The sequence below is a fragment of the Nothoprocta perdicaria genome, unplaced genomic scaffold, assembly GCF_003342845.1.
Source record: "Nothoprocta perdicaria isolate Ctin4 unplaced genomic scaffold, notPer1 scaffold_31, whole genome shotgun sequence".
Classification (NCBI taxonomy): domain Eukaryota; kingdom Metazoa; phylum Chordata; class Aves; order Tinamiformes; family Tinamidae; genus Nothoprocta; species Nothoprocta perdicaria.
The window spans coordinates 3,821,041-3,837,377 of record NW_020455544.1 but is presented as its reverse complement, the minus strand read 5'-3'; the positions used below and the strand labels follow the sequence as shown (position 1 = coordinate 3,837,377).

The following is a 16,337-nucleotide window of genomic DNA, read 5'->3' as shown; positions in this document are numbered from 1 at the left end:
TGAGAGCCTGGTAACCAAGAGGCCCTCCCCTCTTCCTTCCCCTCGACTGGAATGCTTTTACCAAAGAGCCCTGATCAGTGTTTCCTTGCCAGTCCAAGGAATTAGCTCTGTGTATGCCACGGAGAAGATTTTGACCGCCAAAAGGATTCCAATGAACTCATTGTGATAAGATAGGCAGTATTTCTTGGACTTCATCCCGAGTTGTGCAAGTAGTCTCAAGAGTTTTGAGATACRTAGAGGAATAGAAGCTGGTGAGCTTTGATGCCTAAAACCAAAGGGTCTTCTGCAAGAGTCAATAGCACCAGGTAGCTACATTCTACAAATGATCATTTCTGTACTATAGATAACAATACAGGATCCAGTGCCCCTCTTCTTTCCTTGAAAGTACTGAAATGTGTGCTGGTAGAATACATTTTCATTCCTTTTCCTTTACATTATTGCTTTTATTGAGATATTAAACTAAGGATTAAACTGAAAACACAAGCCTTATATTCTGCTTTGAAAAAACAGTGAAATTTTATAACCACGCTTGCAACCCTTACTTTAGAGGAGTTCTGCCTCTGGAGGAGATAGGGAGAAAACTGTCTCCCGCTCTCATGTTTTTCACCCTTGAAGTTGGCAACTTTGTTGTTCCTGAAGAAAGCTGACACAAAAAGAACATTTTAATRGAATCAGAAACAGTTGTGTAGTGCGGAGACCATGTGCAATTTTCCTATTCCAAAAATAAAAAAGTATTATAAACATATGTTCCACCTCAATCAGGCTGTCTCCTCTTTCATTTCTGTCCCTAAAAGCATAAGGAACATCAAATAAAACTTCTGACTGGATGAACAGTATATGCAAAGTTATTTCTTTTTTTTTTTTTTAAATTGATGATGCCTAAAAAGTTGTAAATAAGAGTAGCAGTAGTAGATTATTGCTCTGACTAGCATTGCATTAGGTTTTTTTTTTTTCTTTTCCCTCCAGTTATCAATGGGCTCTGGTTTTATTTAAATGCTTTCATATTGGTAAAAAAGTTGGTGACAAGTTGGCAAACAAGTTATGGCAGGGAGAATATATTTGCGTTGGTATCTGTTGTCCTGACAGGAAAATGTTAGTGACCTTATTGCTTGKGTCACTTCCTTAGCCAGAAAACAAACATACACATCTAAATTCTTAACCTTCTATGAGATGCATTCTTCTGATATCTACCAAATAGGAGAAAACATGYGAGTAAAGAGGATGTCTTCCTGAAGCACCTCTTCACTTTATCATAGTATAAGATTTAAAGGCTATATCTGGACAGGGGAACTAAGTGGACGTTCCAGCCCACATGGGCAGGATTAGGCTCAGCCATACCTGAGATCCCATCCATCTGCTCGCTGTATCCTGGCTTTGTCTGGTTTTTTACCCAAAATAAAAATCTGGGTGCATTGGCTACCGAGTGCAGTGTACCGAGTGCTCAGCATTCGGTCTGAAGAGGGGAAAAGGAAGGTGGTGCGGGTTGCAGCACCCAACTGCCAGGCAGATGTTTGGCTCATGTCTTCATCAGGAGAGCAGAGTGTCTGATCCCTGCAGGAAAGGAGGAAGGAGAAGATGCCATTTTGCATATGGACACTAAAGAGACTGACACTTTCAACACAGAATTGACAAGACAGAAATTAAACCTCACTCTTGCCAATCATTTTCTTAAATTTCAAATCCTGCAGGAATATAAAAATTTGGAAGTTCATGAGCAGGTTTGTGCAACTGTCAATAGGGCATGCAATAGATATTATTTGTTTAATTAGAAGGTTTGCAATTGGACATTTGCAGACACTGAAGAGTAAGGCTTTTTGCCAAGGAATATTTTCATACACAAAAATTACTCATGTGAGAAAAAACATGTTCCCAACATTCAGAACAAAACTTGAAAATAGGTCTTAAAAATAGTTAATTCAAAACACACTCCTGAACACAATTAAACTTGGCTGGGAAATCGGTGCACCTTATTGTTGCTATTGGATCACTTACCTACTCTGGGGTTTGTTGAAACCAAAGGATCAAACTTACTCCAATGTGGTTAATGCACTGTGTTTTTTTTTAAATAAGATCTTGAGCGCAAACTCCAGAAAAAAAAACATAGATCTTTCTGTACACAATGGAAGTTTCTCCTCACTGAACTCCATTTTAAAATTAAAAGGGAGGAATAAGAAAGAAAACTTGTTGTAGTAGCTATTTAAAGGTTTATGTTTTAACTCCATGTTCCTAGGAGAAAAATCATTTAAAGCCTGCTGGATTTGTACATACTGATYTCAGCGGTGAATGTAAAGTGTAGTATGTGAGTGTATATAGTTTAGATAATATACAGCATATGTAGCATTGCATTATTCTTAAACATTTTAGTTACTGATTCATAAAGAAAACACCTGCAGAACAATAACCAAATAACTGGCATGCCACTCGCCTTTCTCTCAAATATGTTTTTGGTTTGTTTTTAAAGCAATTATATAAAATGCTCTAACGGCTGCCTAATTTAGGAATGTTTTCCTTCTGCAAAAATGCAGACAAAGCCAAAGATATTTTGAGAGATTTCAGAAAAAATATTCAGTGATGCCAAACTGTTGCACCTATGTAAAATTTGGGGCTTTGTGGCTTTTACTTTTGCAGACAAGGGGGAAAAATAGAAAGTTCTGCAACTTTGGCAGTGGTTTCACATTAGATGATGCATTCCATTTCATATAAATTCGTTACAGTAGTTAAGCAAAACAATGGGCCTTCTATTTTCCAGCCATGTTATTTTTTAACATACACCAGAGCTGTCAGTGCAGTCAGCCTGTTTCCCCGGTCTGCAAGAAGGTTTTATGTTCCAAACAGCTCCCACCCCCCACTCTCGAATGGTGAAAATAAATCAATTTCATCTGCTGGTAGTTTCATTTCTTTTTCTTTCCCCCCCTCTCCCTTTTTTTCCTCTTCCCTCTCCTTCTTTTGTGGGCCCCTTTCCACAATGCCATATGGCAGCTGAGGGAAGGGTAGAGCAATGATCTGCATTTTCAGCTCTTAACAAAAGATGCAATAGTGTCAAAGAGGCTCATGAATGCATGAGACACATACGTATATAGAGAAGTGCCTCCAGTCCTGTCAGGAAGGACTAAAGAGAAGGCTGATAAACCTGACATCGCTTTAGAGCAAAGAAAGGCAGCAGTCGTTCGCTCTGTAGTTCATCTTGCTCCCATCCGTCTCCCCCTAGCCCCCCTTTCTCCTCCCACCCCTTTGGTTTCATGCCAAAATCCCATTAGCTCTTTTAATGACATGTAGTTCGAAGTAAAAGCCTATGGCAGAACAAGAAAGGCACAAGATCAACCATCTTATCTATTCGTTTTTGATACATGTATCACGAGATAGAAGTATTTCAGCAGGGGCTGTGTCAGCTTAGCTACATGAACGRCAAAGAAAGAAAATGCAGCAAGATGCTGTAATCATTTTCTCAGCTGTCCCAGTTCATCTGCCTGATTCTTAGCATATGAATAGGCAAAACTTAATTTTAAAAAGCTGACAAAGTTTTCAGAGTTCATGTTAGAGATGCAGCTTAGGCTTTGTTTCCCCATCCCCTCCCCAAGACTTTAAAACTTTCAAAGACATTCCCAGTAGTCACAGGGCAGCAGAATGAGTACACTATTACTTCAACCACTTACTTAGGACTTCTTTAAACTAAAACAAAAATTCATCATATTCTAGCATAACAGTGCACAATCCTACACCACTTGGCAAACCAAAGGTCTAGTCTATCTGTAAGGCAATCTTCCTTCACTACAATATAGAATTGTAGAAAAGTACAGTGGTAATGACTGCCTACATAGAACATGCTATTTTATTCATTGGTTCTCAGAAGGTGCTTGTGCTTAGTTCAGTAAGACTATCAAGAAACAGTTGAACTTCCTTAAGAAGTTAGCAAGATTTACCACAATCATAATGCCATTTCAAATTATATTAAAAGATTTAATAAGAATATATTTTAAAAACACTTGAATCTATCCTGAAGGTATGAATTCAATTTTTCAACATCCATATACAGATTCTCAATAAGCCCAAATAACTTGGAATATAACTATTGATCTTACATAGCCTCTAATCTTAAAATGTGTAATTGAAAGTATCTATTGGATTTAGCTCCATTTAAAGACTGGCTGGATTTGCTGGTCATGGCAACCCCTCTTTAAACCCTGAGTTTGAATAGAACTGTGACAAAACAGGTTGTCTATTCAACATGTCCTTTTTTTTCTTCAAGAACATCTGTTTACATGGCTGACGTCCACTCAACAGGGTATGGATATTTTATCAGCAACACACTAGCAGAGCCAGCTTGGAGACTTTTTTCCCCCTCCTTCCTCAAGCATATTCTTTTGCATAAAAGAATAAGATATAAGAAAAGACTAGATGATCTCTAGAGGTCCCTTCCAACCTTAAATATTCTGTGATTCTGTGAAAAGTTTAGGGAATATTTAAATATTTAACTTGTTTACAAACTTTCACTTAAAACTCCTCTTAAAGGACAAGCTGTTGTGAGTTTAAGAACGACTGAAAAAACAAAATATAGAAGAATAAAAATATTAAAATTCTTGGTCTGAAGTTGTTTAATGTTTTCTTGGAATATGCCAAAATTCCCTGCAATTTTAAGGATTTGTTTGTTAAGGATCCTACTGACTTGGAATTTTAAATTCATTATTGCTTTTGTAGATCTCTGGTATACATTACTGATTTCGTTTTGGATTCTTTAAAAATCTCAGTATAATCAGCAATATTTCCTTGATTCTCTTTTTTGGCTTTATTCACAAGAAGGCTGGTAAGTTCCTTGTAACATGAAGATACTTGTTCTCGGTCAAAGTGGTTCAACTCCACAATAAGGGCATCACATACTAGGGAAAAGGCAAGGCAACTCATCAGAGCAGAGAGACCAAGTCGATGTAGTTATTTACTTTCAGCCTATGCTGATATTACTGGAAGTGTTCACAAACACAGCTATATAAGCTCCTGGGGACATGTGATTACAGGCCCACCTTCTTATCCAATGTACCTATGCTGTCACCCTGGTCCTGAAACACTCCTCGGTGCCRTCCTTAGCCTGTGACTCCCTTGCACCCTACATTCTGCCTCACTTCCTCATGTAACCTCCTTAATTCATATGCACAGACCGTGGSAGCACATTCATTCTAGCACGAGCACTTGATGTGATCCCTCTTGGCTTTAATCATCATTTACGTCTTTGTGGACATGTCACTCGGTGACTCACAGGCTGCTGACTAGAAATTTCTATGTTCATCTTAGTGAAATCACCTGTGGGGTTTGGGATTTAGCCCCTGTCTTCCTTACACCTTGGCCACATCCCCTGTTTGACTCTGCTCCGACCAGTGCACAGCAAAGATAAATCATTGACTGCTTTGTTCAGAACAGAGTTGGTAAAATAGTGCATTTTGGGAAACCCTTTATGCCTATTTTTTGAGAGCACAGAAGGCAGTTTTTCTTCTACCATATGGGGTAACTGAGGCCCATTATTTGGAAACAGAAGAAATGGTGGTTTGAAGGTTTGAGGGATTATATGCTTTTTTTTTTTTTTTCTCTTTTTCTCTCTCTAATGCTGTTTAAAACTGAAAATATTTTGACGAATAGGCAGATATTTTTCCGAGCTCTCATAGTCATGTTAAGAGATCCCATTACCACATCAATGACATCCCTTTCAGTCTGGTAGCATCATTTCAAACACATGAAAWGCCCAGTTTATCAGTATAAAACATAAAGGCACGCTAGCTTTCTGTGGTGACCAAAACTTAAAAAGTAGCGGTCTTTGCAGTAAAGAGTAATATTCCTTTAGATAACAAAGTTCTGTATAGTAGCATCTCCTTTGATCCAACACACACAAAACACATTAAGGTCCAGAATCAAGCAAATCTGACATTTACCTGGTAATCTTTAGAGTGGTGAACCTCAGCAGTTGTACTCCTGGGGCTTTTATTTTATTCTTCACAATGCCTCAGTTTTCTGGTTTGGTCCAGAGGGTAAAGTATTTTCTGCAGAGCATAGCAGAGAAGCATGAAATATCTAACTTCCTTCTCATTGCTTGGATTAGTTGAGCTAGAGCAATGCCCAAGTGCAAAGTGACTTAAAAGAGAGGTTCATTGCCCGATCTAATAACCACTTGGTGAGAATGATCTGCAAAGGTGCAAGATGGGGCAAGCCACAGGGAGGTTAAATTTGGGATTAAGAGAACCATCTTTCATTATAATTTTCACTCTTCTTAGTCATAATTTTATATACCATGGTTGAAATTGCAAGTATGGCACCTCAGGTCTATCTGGCTATAGCAATTTTTTCCTAGGAAGTAACAGATTCATTTCTGTTAAAATTCGATTACCCTCAGCTATCTCTCTCAAGGATTGTAACAATTCTTAAAACAGATCAGCAGCTTTGGTATAGCCTGACTTTGTATAACTGGGATGAGGTCCACTTCTAGCAAATCCTGCAACTAGATGTGACAAGAATAGAAAACCTGGTTTCCTCTTTGCCACCCAGCCAGGYAGTAATGCAAAATATTTTGAAGTTTTCTGACTCCAGACCCAGCGTTAACTGCCAGCCCTCAGTGAAAGAATGCGGCTAACGTTACAAACATCTTTCCCTACAGCTTTGACATTGAGCAGGAACAGCACAAGCGGGGTCGTTTCTCATGTGCTTGGCCGACAAGTAAAGGAAGTTAGTGTGGAATAAACAGTACATCTTAATAGACTAATTAAAGAGGCATTTTCATTATCTTTGATGTTTACAAAACAGACTTGGTGTTCAGAGAAATTAAAACCAGGGCATATACTGTAAGTTATAATGGGTAGACTTGAAACATACATATATATATATGTATATATATATCTAGAATCAGAAGGCTAATTTACATGGGCTCAATAAGTTGGTCTCAAAGTCCTTACTCATGCAATTTTTTTTCAACTATTCTATTTTTTCAGGAATTATTTTCTGAATTCTGGGTGAAGTCAGTCTTGCTCTGTGGACATGCAGCTATACACAGGGTTCAAATTGAAGGCCTTAATTTCATTAGCAGACTATTTGGCAAAAAGATTTAAATGCATTCTTTTGATTTTGGCTAAATATTTACCTGTATGCATTATTTTGAATCTTTTGATAGAATGCAAGCATTTGTGAGCATCTGACATGAATATTTCAGCTTGCTTTGGTGAATGTGACTGGTCATGTAGGTCACATGCATTTTTGTTTTTCCCTGATACAGGAGCAAAATTGATAAGAAATTTGGACTCTGAACCTGTGAGATCAGGCAGCACTTCCAGAGCAGCAAAATATTTTAAGGAATGTACAACATCTCAGTTCTAAGCTATGCAGAACCTGCTGCTAGGCAGAAATTCATAGTTACAAATTATTGTGAGATATATCTCATGTGAAAAATTTACTTCTCTGATCATATTCACACAAAGCAACTGCCTATGCAAGCACTGTCTTGATTACAGTAGGTATTTTCAGAGCCTTGTCCAGATTATATTTTTCCTTCTTGTGGCTCTGATGAAGTGCTGATGGAAACAATACTATATTTCATGTTAAATCATAGTGGGAACATTTTAGCTGATGAACCTGAAATTCCCTGCTTCTGAGCACATGTATGTCAGCAAAACTAAACCTCTGGACATTCAAATGTTCAGAAAGGCAATCAGGTGCAAAAAGTCTGCACAGCAACACTGAAACAATTTTTAAAAGTGTATAAATTATTATATAGAAATAGGGTGCATTCAGTAGGGACTCGCTTTTAAATCTGGAAAGCTTGCAAAGCATCAAGGGTACAGACCAAGGCAAGCATGCTGACTGGGCACTCTAGATGTGTATCAGACTTCTGAAGAGCAGCCTTTTACCTGGAAGCTTGCCTATTGTTTGAATATTTCAGGCACAGGACAAATAAGGGCTTTTAATTTAAGGAGGAATTGGAATGATCTTGTATAAAGGGACAACTGAAGGATTCAGTGATTGCGCAAATTTGTCAGTCAGTCCCAGAACATTGCAACTAAGAACTTCTGAAAGAGCAACACAGCAGGCCGGTATTCTTTGATGAGGTCCAAGCTCTTCTGAAATCTACAGTAAAAGCCCCATGGTGGCCAACTCCAGAGCTATGCCCCAACAGAAGAGCAGTGTGGGCTGCAGGCAGCCAAGGCTCCTTGCCTCATCTTCCTCTGCTATGCTTCCTGGGACACAAGTTCACCTCAATTCAGAACATATGAAATGAGCCCAGCTCCTGCACTGGAACCTAATGTGCTTCAGGCATAGTCCAGTTCCTTGAATGATGTAGGAACTTGGGAATGCAGAAGAATCACAGAATGGCTGAGGTTGGAAGGGACCTTTAGAGATGATCTAGGCCAACCCCCCTCTGCTCTTCATCGTGTTTCTTACTCCAGATCAGAGTCTCAAAAGAATCTCTGCCAGTTCTCCTCACTAATTCACAAGAAGAATTTAGTTAGAAATAAAGAATCAGAAGTTCATGGTGTCAGATCTAAACAGAGTTTCTCAGGAAACACTTCAGTAATAGTGTAAAACTAGTAAGTTCCAGATGATACAACAGAAAATGTTTAAAGTTATATCCTAGTGACTGGAAAAATAAACAAAAATAGGCAGCCTCATAAGTCTTGAACGTTGTCAGAATTGCTGCTTAAGAAAATATATATATACACACACTTATAAATACAGATGATATTAATAATTTTTTTGCATTTACATTGAAGATAAGTTAACTAGAAGAATTTTATAAAGATAGGAAACTATCATATACTTAGTTGCTTTGGCAAAGTTGTGTTTTGAAAGAAGCATGGAGAATTTTTTTTTGAGAAGTATGAGGCTGTTTGCTGCAGGGGTGTCAGTGCYGACATAGCTAGCACTAAACCCAAGAATTGTGTGATATTTTTGAATCTGGTGCACTATCTCTGCAGAAACCAAGATGCTCTTATCTGAGGGGCAGCACTTAATTTTGCAGTAGAACWCTATTTTATTGTAGGAGAAGATAAATTATGTGTGGAGACAAATTCCTTCATCTGTGAAGAGGCTAGCAGAACAAGTTAYGGGTTGGCTTTAACAGGTTTGAAAATAGATATGATGTAACATATGAWAATATATAAACAATATATCTGATAACATGTATCGTCTTAACAGCCAATCCCTGTACTGCTATCACCTTCMAAAGATGCTAGATATCTTAGGGGTGTAATAAATCAACCATTTTTACTATGTCATATACAGAATTATCAAGTTTTAAAATCCAGTGAAGAAAGGACCTCAGTAAGAAAGCACATATGTGGGACTAGCGCTTGTGAAAAGCAAATCACATAGAGAAGAGACGTGTTGGGATGCAGGCACAGATAATCCACTACTAGAAATTATTTGGATATAACTTGTTGCATCTATAACTAGATATCAGAAACCCTCACTGCATGAATTTCAGCAAACACTTCCTTCTAAAAGTGGTTGGTAAAAGCTATTACAGAAATGAATTCAATTCTGAACTCAAAATATCAGTATTTTTGAACCTTAGCAAGATTTAGATAAAATAGTACATGTTATTACTTTTTGTTGTTCCTAGCTGAAATTGTTAAAAAAAAATTACACCAGAAATTTGTATTCAGAAGATGCTATTTCAAATTTGAATTATGTCGCTAGGTCTTACAGGCCTCTTGTTTTGTAATACAGTAGTTCTTGGCAGAAAACCAAATTGAGGTGAGAGATGAGGCTCTGAGGTATTTGAAATAGTGGTGAGGAAGAACAGTCTGATAATTACAACATTGCCTTTCAACTTGGAGAATTAAATTACCTGTTTTGTCATTGGTTGCCTTTGAGATTTTGGGGAACATCGTCTGGAGCTAAATTTGCAGGAGGACTAAGCTGCTTATTATAGCTTTCTTGTCATAGGGAGTTTATATGCTTATACAATGGCTGTAGAATTTGCTAGGCAATTTGATGCCTAAATGCAGGAAGTTATTAAAATACATAGTTGCTTAGTAGCAATTGAGATGTTCTCAGACTTTAGGAAGGTGGAAGTGATGGATAATCAGCAAGAGAAACAAGATGTCCCAGAACAACATCTGGAGGCCAAGTGGAACACCCAAAAGCAACTGAAATGGCAGTAGAAACCTGTWACCTACAATCCTAGACATCTCCAATGGCTGCATCTGAAAGATGCTACATCTTAGTCTTGTGCATTTATATTTCTAGTGCTAGCTTATTCTGTTAARAATATAAAATGCCTGTCTGCACAGTACATTTAAAACTTGCAAGCATCTAGAGCTTGTTATCCAGTACTGCAGTCCTAGCAGAAACATTATTTTGACCCAGGTCAGTTCAGTTATCCTCCTGATGCTTGTGCCCTCCTCCCTCAGTACCTGTAGTACCAGAAGCAAAGGTACAAGTCACTGAAATAAGGTGCTGCATCTTCGGCAAGGCATTCACAGTGTGTATATCCTGCTCTGCTAGCCCCTAATGCCTCCGTGCGTTTGTTTACYTTAGTAAAAAGAACATTCTGTAATGGTTAAGTAACGGACAAAAGACATCAGAGAAGCTCCCAAACACATACAGTAAAGGAATCTTAGAACAGTATAATAAGGAYATTCTAATGCACCAGCACTGTCAATAATGCCAAGATAGTCTTCTAAACTAGGGGTTTCTTGAGTGTTTGAAGCTAGAGTGAATTATTCATTAGCATTCTTAAAATGTGCATTGTGCTGCCTTATATCTTACAAAGAAGGAAGCAGCATGCTCAAAAGAAAAAGGAGAGGAACAAGTAGTAAACCCCATCAATAAACCCCATCAATGGGAAATAACCAGAAAGCAGAGCCATATGAGGAAGCTCAAAACCTTTGCATAGGAGGTACACAAAGGGCCAACTCAAGTTAAATCCATTCTTTATAATACGTGAAGGAACTTGCTTTTCTGATTTGAATGGCGCACCTCAGAATAGGGCTTTGAGTTGCTTAGCTTGTATTTTTAGGCAGTATAAGAACTCCAAAATTATTAGCAGTTATCAGAAAAATCAATAAGTATTCAATGAAGAACTTAGTAATAAATGTTATCTAAAATCTGTCATATGTAGATAATTTGAACAAGTTCTTTGGGCCCGACAGTAGTTAGAGATATTTTCATTTACTTTGTCATTCTTACTTCTTTAAAAATATCCTAATTGCCCTTTTTTTGGTTTAACCTTAATAAGTTAGGTGATTTTTTTTTATGAAAAAAAACAACAATCAAGATRGAATTTGTCTGAAGAGTAAAATGAAGGTATCTACATATGCACTGAGGGTATAAAGCTAGCTACAATTAATGAAAGTTTATTTTACTTTTTCAAATTGTTGGAAAAATGAACAAAACCCACATACATTTGCCTGAAACTTTAAAAATCAGCATAATCTCTTCTGCAGTATGTTCTATATTGTGAAGTTTTCCGTAGTTGCAAAGTGTAASTCCCTAAACTTTAAGCTGCTGCTTAATAGTGATTTTTCAAATGTCAAGTTCTTATAGACTAATTTGAATTCTCCCCAAGGAAATTGGCCATGTAGGATTGAATTACAGTGATAACAACTGAATTTATATTGCTTATCATGATTAGATCCCCTTGTACTCACAGCTATATTGTGTGCAATTTCATCAAAATTTTCTACTAGTCAGCATTATTTAGTATCCAGTTAAGCAGTAATAAAACTGAAAAGAGTGCATTGTAGATAAAAGATGACCTTGTTGATTATTGTACATGTACAGGAGAAAAATATTTTTGTATTTTACCAAGAAAAATATTTACATTCACTGAACATATAGTGGATTGCATTGYGGACAATAGAAACCCCCTTAAAATCAGTGGCAAGTTTCCCAGTTACAGTTGCATAAAAATTGACTTTTCCTTTGCAGTAAAAATTGCATGTTCAAAATAACTTTATCTTTCATTCTAAATGGAAACAGTTGTTTTAACACTATGCGTTTTTCATGAACTATGAAACAAGGGATGTTTCTGGTTCATCAGAACCTTGTTCCTATTCATTGTTTTAAAATTCTCTAAAAGAATTTCCATGATATGACACTTCTAAATGACCTTTCCTTTTACCCCTAAAGGAGTATAATGCCTCACCAAGGAGAACTTATGCCAAAGAGAGAGGGGACCAACAGAAAGAGAGACCAGTATTAGTTGCAGTGCTGTGATAAATCTTATTTCTATGGATACTGTTATAAATCAGAGCCATTTTCTATGCTAATCTTTGGCAATAACATTATTATGGTGGAAGCAGTGGAAAGCAGCTCATTCACATTCTTACCCAGTGAGGTGAACTGACAGAGAAAGCTAAAAAGCAGATCTCAGGAGCTTCCCCTGTAATAAAAGCAAAGTCATGAACTTCCAATTCCTGGCATGTCAATGTCTTGCACACTTTCTGACAGACTTGATATTCACCCAATAATTGCTGTAGTCTTTATGGGCAACACTTGAAAGTAATTTCTTTCAAGGAGAGCTTTAGCTAGGTTGAGGAGAAGTCCATTGCAAATTCTTAGAAGTCGCATAGTTCATGAATGCAGTTATTTCTGTAGCTCAAGAGATTTCATCGCAGCCCATAATTCCTTCTCAACCTTGCCAACCACCTGCTGCTATGGCAACACTAGATGTCTTTGACAGACAATCAGTAAAGATTTCTTTTAACATTTTCTTGCATTTCTTTTAATAAGCTTTGCCCACCACCAAATTTGCTATGCAGACTCAAAAGTTACTTGGAAATAGGGAATTCAATTTAAAWATTTCAGCTATCACCTGAGTTAGGACCAAACTACAATGCAACATAACTGACACATAATAAACCTATAGTTATTAGCAAGAAAGAGCAATCAATACTCTCTGCTGGACAATACAGGAAGTCAAAAGGAATATGATACAAATTGCACTTATACAGCATTTATTGCTAAGATTGTAACCAAACAGACTGAAGTCTGTTTTCAGAACTCACTCATTTTTACTGCTGCCTAGATTTGTTTTATTTCTGTACTCTTACACTTAGAGATTGCATTTAAATAATTTCTTTTTCTTTAGAGAAACGGATAATTCTTTGCTGATTAAGTAATTTTCCTCTTTCTTGTTACAACYTGTTCTCAGTTATTTTGCATAGTAATGTGCCCTTTTGGTCAGTTTGCTGCTGATATTTCTGTGCTTCTTGTCCATAGTTTGTATCTGATCAACTTTTACACTGCACAGCATCTTGCTGCAGTAAAGCTCCAGCCTTTCCAGCTTTATGAATGTGCTTGAGGAATATGGGACCATCCTGGGATGGTCACAAATTCACTACGCATGCGTATTCACTATAGCATGCATAGAGTACRTAGACATGACTTGTTGATTCCTTTCAAGTTACTGTGATAATTTTTTTTTTTTTCTTAAATCTCATTTCAAAACAATTTCTCTACTCCCTCCACCCCTGCTGGAATTCACAAACTTGCACAATAAATTAGCAGGTTTTGGTTGCCTGGTAACCAAAGCCTYCTGGTGATTTATTATGGGCCAAGCCTTGCTAGGAAGGAGGTGAATATTCTAATTTGTGATATATTTGGGGCTATTTCATCAAAGGCTTTTGTTTTGTAACCATAGTATATGCAGCCTTCCTCATTTATGCAAACATTAATATTTTCTTGTCCCCGTGTGACAACTTTACTTTTCTGTGCTGCTTGAGTAAATTGCTATTCATATTCACATGCATATAGATATTTGTGCACATATAGAAGCCTCTGAAAAATGTATCTGTTGATACTCAAAATTGATCAAATTTCTCTATTACTCACAGTATCRAATGACAGCTATCATTTAGTATAACTTGATATAGAACAGAACAGCTTATCACAAAACAGATTTCCAACTTTTAGGCCTTTTAAAGAAACAGAGCTACTTGCTATGCGTTGCCAATGTATTTCATTTTCCCCTCTAAATAAACTACAATAGCAGTGAACGATCATGGCGAGACTGTACGAACACAGTTCCAAAGATAAGATTAAACAGAAGCAAATGGCTAAGCACAACACTAGCATTCCTGTCAAATTATTAAATAACTAATTCATTAAACCGCAGAGCCAAATTAGCAAAGCTGGCCGTTTGTGCATGTAGACACACTGTAGTTAGGATAATTGGGACCAGCTGTTGCACTGCTTTGCTTCTGGAAGGGATCCAACATATCTGCGGGCGACACCAGTGCATGGAGGCAGGCTGCTAAGTGAGGAGGGGGTTTCTGCTTCCACCCTTCAAGCCCTCCTTCCTCCAGCAGTGCATCTGACAACTGTGATGACTCAAGGCCTGTCCAACTCATCTAGCCATCATAAACCAGCTGGGATGCTTGGACCCAGAATTAGTTGATGAAGAACAAATAATTGAAATCATTCCCAGCAATCCATTATAGCAAGAGTTTTGCTCTCCTGAAATATGTACTCATTTTCTTATGGCACTGCCTCAAGACTGAAAAAAAAAAGTTTCCTACAGTAAAAAGGCAAAACGGAATGGAAATGCAGCTTTCTTAATTACATGTGTTCAAATTTCTAGTCCCAAATGTTTTCCATAGGGAAGAAAAAATATTGTAAAATCTGCAGTGCTCTTCTTTTTAAAACTTGGCAGTTTGGGTATTACTGCATAGCACAGTATGAGAGCTTATATAACATGCATGCTGTAAAGTTATTGTATGGATGTCTGAAGTATACTGCACACCAAGGAACTATTTCATGACATATATTTAGGTCAAGAAAAAGGACTGAAGGAAAATATTTCAAAGCCTCAGTGTAATATACCTTTGTGAATTTAATTCCTAGTGGGAATGTTGGCTTGTGGTATTCACATGCTCTATGCATTTGTTTTGAATACATATTTTCCCACCTTATATAGTAATGCTGCTTGTTTATAAGAAAAGTGTCTCATTTGTGTCAGTTAAAATGGCACAGATCTGCTCTAATTTTGAGGTTCAAATGCATAAGAACCTTCAAGCAGCTCAGACATGTATTTCTGATAATACATTGTAGTATAAGTGGGCAAGAAGCTTCTGGCTCTGTTTTTGCCCTGCTTCTAGCAACATATCATGATGCTGTTAGTGACTTTTTCTCTACTTCTAAAACAAGTGAAATGAATGAAAACTTTCAGAAGAACAGCCTGCTTCTGAAAAATAAAGCCTTAAAATTCCTCTCAAATTCCACTTTAAAATTTAAACTAGTAGTAGGACTTYTGTTTTTTTAGAGGAGGAAAAAAGTAAGCTTCCATGTCTGTTCTTTTCCTTTATTGAGAAGTTATTTTCTTTTTTTTTTCTTTTTCTTTTTTTTTTCCTCCCAGCCTCACCTGACCTGTCTGCAATTTTGGTTACTTTTCATCTCTGATACTTATTTGGAAGGGAGAAGCTGGGGAGATGAACCTAGGAGCTCCAGACAACACCACACATTGGTAAAATTCCTTACCCCTACAGCGAGCAGTATGGCCACATCCATGCAGCTGTTCTGCTGCACCTGAACCATTTACTCCCAATTAAACCCCAGGGTTGTTAATTTAGGCTTTTCACTGCACTGGGGCTCACGTTAATACCCTGGTTCGGTACTGTAGCCTGTGGCAGTCTCGGTGCAGGCTGATGCTAGCTCGGGGATCTCTGCACACAGATAACRCATGAGCACGCACGTGCTCAAAGTGGCATTCTGCTGTATAAATATTTCACAGCTTATCCAGGGAAGCATCAAATAATCTTCTCTGCAAGTGAACTCTCTGTTGTTCCTTTGGTCCTCTAGAGTAGATTTGAGAACAGATAAAAAGCTTTTTTGTTCAGCAAGGAGCCAAAACCCACCCGTGTCAGGACTGTTCTGAGTCCTGTGTGAGGGGTGTCTGAATTAACATCCTTAGGCATAAACACACTTTAAAGAAAATGAACATAAATTATTGAAGAAAATGGATATAAATCATTAAAAACATTTTCATTCATATAACTAAACTCCCAAGGACTGCTATAGGCTTTTTCTCACCAAATTCTTTCAAGTATAATGCTTTCAAATAATCTGAATTCTTTCAGTGTTGTTATAATCTGAACTATATATCAAGGATTCAATATACGTGTGTGCATAATGCTGTTGAAAAATAGGYAACTTGGCAATTCAGAGGAGTCATATCACTAACACAGCAATTAATCTGCCCATGTCCTAAGTTCCTTTTATCTTAGAAGTAGGKAACTAACACAATACCTGATGTACAATTACCTTATGTAATCCATAAATAGTTCCCTCAAAACAAGGCACCTTTTCACCATAACCTTTCTTGGAGGGATGAGCAAAATACAAGAGCCGTAAGACTTAAAAAGAAG

General features: G+C 37.4%; 1 long non-coding RNA gene across 1 annotated transcript; it reads right to left on the bottom strand.

The window, feature by feature from the left end:
• Positions 1–1,530: 1,530 nt before the first annotated feature.
• On the bottom strand, positions 1,531–12,357 carry LOC112950175. Its single transcript, XR_003249973.1, has 3 exons — positions 12,303–12,357; positions 5,916–6,023; positions 1,531–1,551 (listed from the first exon to the last, which is right to left on the bottom strand). It is a non-coding gene; the product is annotated as an uncharacterized LOC112950175 (long non-coding RNA).
• Between the last annotated feature and the right edge of the window lie 3,980 nt (positions 12,358–16,337).